Below are 5,071 nucleotides of genomic sequence, written 5' to 3'. Positions count from 1 at the left end.
AGGAAAAAGTTGGCTTAAAACTCGACATTCAGAAAACTAAGATCATGTCACCCGTTCCCATCACGTCATGGTAAATAGATGGGGAAACAATGAAAACAGTGAGAGACTTTATTTTCTGGTGCTCCAAAATCACTGCAGATGGTGACTGCAGCCATGAAATTAAAAGACCCTTGCCCCTTGGAAGGAAAGCTGTGATCAACTTAGACAGCATATTAAAAAGCAGGGCGACAACCAAGAAAGGTCAAACAAAAGTCAACAAAGGTCAAAGCTAACAAAGGTCAAATTAATTACTTTGCCAACAAAGGTCAAAGCTATGGTTTTTCCAGTAGTCATGTATAGATGTGAGAGTTGGACTATAAAGATAACTGAGCACCAAAGAATTGATGCTTTTGAACTATGGTGTTGCAGAAGACTCTTGAGAGTCCCTTGGACTGCAAGGAGATCCAACCAGTCAATCCTAAAGAAATCAGTCCAGAATATTCATTGGAAGGACTGATGCTGAAGCTCCAATACTTTGGCCACATGATGTGAAGAGCTGACTCATTTGAAAAGACCCTGATGCTGGGAAAGATTGAGAGTGGGAGGAGAAGGGCACAACAGAGGGTGAGATAGTTGGATGGCATCACCAGCTCAATGGACATGAGTTTGAGTAAGCTTCAGGAGTTGGTGATGGACAGGGAAGCTTGGTGTACTGCAGCCCATGGGGTTGCAAAAAGTCAGACAGGACTGAGCAACTGAACTGACCTGAACTGAACAGAAATGGCAAAATGAATTTTTCACAAAGACTTAACTTTTCTAGTTCCCTGGTTTCTGAAATTATTTTTAAAATTCATACATATGTTTCTAATCAATTTTTTTCTAGCAGAGTATCTTTAGATCTTTAAAACACAAACTTTCATGACTTGCAATTTTATATCCATTAGTGAGTTTCCAGCGAGAGCAGCTCAACCTCCTGTCTCCACTGGTATAATCAATGGTCAACTGGCGGCCTGTGAGCCACAGCCATTGAACTGAAAGTGTGTTTGAGTGACCGGGGCTAAACAGATAATAGCCTTTCTATGAAATTCAGCCTGAACATTAAGCGAGAAGGAACTGTGATAGTTTGCCTGTTCTTTTATTGTTCCTTACTTCTGTTTAAGCGTATGGATAAAATATGAACTCAGATCAGGTCATGTCTTCAGCCTTTTGCATCAATTTAGAGAAGGGTTATTAGTAATATAAAATTTAAGATATTGTCTTTTACCTCAAGACATTTAAAGTTCATGTTAAGGGTCAAATCTTTTCAATTGTTTTTTTTTTTTTTTTCATGTCCCTTGAAAATTTTTATTTGAATTTTGTGTCATTTTTCTGTAAGTGTATTGATGAATTTTGAAGAAGCTGATTTTCTATTTTCTTTTTAAACGGATTTCTAGTTTCATACATCTGTAGAGAGAGAACATTCTGTGGGATTTCAATCCTTGCCTATATTTTGATTTGCTTGGGATCACAGAAAAAGCAAGGAAATTCAAAAAATACATCTGCTTCTGCCTCATTGACTATAATAAAGTCTGACTGTGTGGATCACAACAAACTGTGGGAAATTCTTAAAGAGATGGGAATACCAGACCACCTTACCTGCCTCCTGAGGAGCCTTATGCAGGTCAAGAAGCAAAAGTTAGAAGCAGATATGGAATAATGGACTGGTTCCAAATTGGGAAAGGGGTACATCAAGGCTGTGTGTTGTCACCCTGCTTATTCAATTTCTATGCAGAGAACATCATGCAAAATGCTGGACTGGATGAAGCACAAGCTGGAATCAAGATTGCCTGGAGAAATATCAACAACTTGAGATATAAAGATGACACCAACCTAATGGCAGAAAGTGAGGAGGAACTAAAGAGCCTCTTGATGAAGGTGAAAGAAGAGAGTGAAAAAGCTGGCTTAAAACTCAACGTTCAGAAAACTTAAGATCATGGCATCTGGTCCCATCACTTCATTGCAAATAGATGGGGAAACAATGGAAACAGTGACAGACTTTATTTTCTTGGGCTCCAAAATCACTGCGGATGCAGACTGCAGCCATGAAATTAAAAGATACATGCTCCTTGGAAGAAAAGCTATAACAAAGCTAGACAGTGTAGTAAAAAGCAGAGACATCACTTTGCCAACAAACATCTGTCTAGTCAAAGCTATGGTTTTTCCGGTAGTCATGTATGGATGTGAGAGTTGGACTATAAAGAAAGCTGAGTGCTGAAAAATCAATGCTTTCGAAATGTGGTGTTGGAGAAGACTCTCCCAGTCCCTTGGACAGCAAGGAGATCCAACCAGTCAATCCTAAAGGAGATCAGTCCTGGGTGCTCATTGGAAGGATGGATGCTGAAGCTGAAACTCCAGTACTTTGGCCACCTGATGAGAAGAGCTGAGTCATTGGGAAAGACCCTGATGCTGGGAAAGATTGAATGCAGGAGGAGAAGGGAGCAACAAACAATGAGATGGTTGGATGGCATCACTGATTCAATGGACATGAGTTTGAGCAAGTTCCGGGGGATAGTGAAAGACAGGAAAGTCTGGTGTGCTGAAGTTCATGGAGTCTTGAGGAGTCAGACAAGACTTAGCAACTGAACAACAACATAGAGGTAAGACAGAGAGTTTCTTGTGTAATTATTTTCTTTGTATCATAATGAACCCAGTTGAACTTAATTCCTCCAGCATTAATCTTGTCTCCGTATACATATATTACATGTATCAATATTACATGTCAGGTACTACGGTTTAGTACATCAGCACAGATGTATTAGGGAAAGGAATTGAACCCAGAGAAGACAAGAGTTTTGAGTAATAGGCGGGCATAGCTGTTGACTTTTCCATTTTATTGAAACCATTTCTTTTTTTCACAGATAAATGCTGGTATAATATTTACTAGGTGATATAGTTACAACTTTTTAATTCTTCAAACACATATAAATGTAGAATATTGAGGGAAAATCTTACTTATACAGACTTCTTTGATGAATTAAGGCATCCAAATCCCTGTGCAATATGGAAAATATTGAATTTTTAATAATAACATGTCATTTATCAAAGGATGCATTGTAAATTACTGCAGAACTTAGTGGACTAAGGCAGCAATTATTTATGATTTCTCATGTATCTTATATATATGATTTCTTAGGGCCAGGTGAATGCTTCTGCTGATGTGTCTGGCAAGTGTCAGGATTTTTTTGTAGCTCCCTCTGTTTTTCATGGTCCCTTGTACACTTTATATAACATTGCTTCAAAATTAATAGTGCATAAGACACTTCTCTGCATCCTTTCTTTTTGTCTTCTTCTGGGACTCCTATGATTCGAATGTTGGGGCATTTAACATTGTGCCAGAGGTCTCTGAGGTTGTCCTCATTTCTTTTAATTCTTTTTTCTTTTTTCCCTCTCTGCTTCACTTATTTCTACCATTCTATCTTCTACCTCACTTATCCTATCTTTTGCCTCCGTTATTCTACTATTTGTTCTCTCCAGAGTGTTTTTGATCTCACTTATTGTGTTATTCATTATATATTGACTTTTTTTTAAATTTCTTCTAGGTCCTTGTTAAACATTTCTGGCATCTTCTCAATCCTTGTCTCCAGGCTATTTATCTGTAACTCCAATTTGTTTTCAAGACTTTGGATCATTTTCACTATCATTATTCTGAATTCTTTATCAGGTAGATTCCAACTCTTCCTCTTTTGTTTGGTTTGGTGGGCATTTATCCTGTTCCTTTACCTGCTGTGTATTTCTCTGCCTTTTCATCTTGTTTATATTGCTGTTTTTGGGGTGGCCTTTCCATATTCTGGCAGTTTATGGTTCCTCTTTATTGTGGAGGTTCTTCACTGTGGGTGGGGTTGGACGAGTGGCTTGCCAAGGTTTCCTGGTTAGGGAAGCTTGTGTCAGTGTTCTGGTGGGTATAGCTGGATTTCTTCTCTCTGGAGTGCAATCAAGTGTCCAGTAGTGAGTTTTCAGATGTCAAGGGGTTTGGTGTGACTTTGGGAAGCCTGTATATTGAAGCTCAAGGCTATGTTCCTGTGTTGCTGGAGAATTTGTGTGGTATGTCTTGCTCTGGAACTTGCTGGCCCTTGGGTGGTGCTTGGTTTCAGTGTAGGTATGGAGGCTTTTGATAAGCTCCTATTGATTAATGTTCCCTGGAGTCAGGAGTTCTCTGGTGTTCTCAGGATTTGGACTTAAGCCTCCTGCTTCTGGTTTTCAGTCTTATTCTTACAGTAGCCTCAAGACTTCTCCATCTATACAGCACTGATGATAAAACATCTAGGTTAAAGATGAAAAGTTTCTCCACAGTGAGGGACACCCGGAGAGGTTCACAGAGTTACACAGAGAAAAGAAGAGGGAGGAAGGAGACAGAGGTGGCCAGGAAGATAAAAGGCGGAATCAAAAGGAGAGAGACAGATCCAGCCAGTAATCGGTTCCCTAAGTGTTCTCCACAGCCTGGAACACACAAAGAGATTCACAGAGTTGGGTAGAGAGGAGAAAGGGGAGGGAAGAGATTGAAGCGACCTGGTGGAGAAAAAGGAGAGTCAAAAGGGGGAGAGAGCAATCAAGCCAGTAATCTCGCTCCCAAGTAAAAATGGGTACTGAAGATTGGGTTCTTAAAGGTACAAAATTGATAACAAATACCAAAAAGTAAAGATTAAAAATCTAGAGTAGAGGTTAGAGTCTCAAAAATACAATATTAACAAAAACAAAACAAAGACACAAAAATTATTTTATGTATATATATATATATATATATATATATATATATATATACACACACACACACACATATATATGAAGTTTGCTTTTAAAATAGGATGTTTTCTTAAGGCAATAGTAGGTTGTAAAAATGAAAATTAAAGGAGTGATAGAGGATTTAAATGGCACCCCACTCCAGTACTCTTGCTTGGAAAATCCCATGGACAGAGGAGCCTGGTAGGCTGCAGTCCATGGGGTTGCTAAGAGTTGGACAGGACTGAGCGACTTCACTTTCACTTTTCACTTTCATGCATTGGAGAAGGAAATGGTAACCCACTCCAGTGTTCTTGCCTGGAGAATCCCAGAGACA

The sequence above is a fragment of the Bos taurus genome, chromosome X (assembly GCF_002263795.3).
Source record: "Bos taurus isolate L1 Dominette 01449 registration number 42190680 breed Hereford chromosome X, ARS-UCD2.0, whole genome shotgun sequence".
Classification (NCBI taxonomy): domain Eukaryota; kingdom Metazoa; phylum Chordata; class Mammalia; order Artiodactyla; family Bovidae; genus Bos; species Bos taurus.
The sequence above is the reverse complement of the archived record's forward strand: the minus strand, read 5'-3'. Positions refer to the sequence as shown.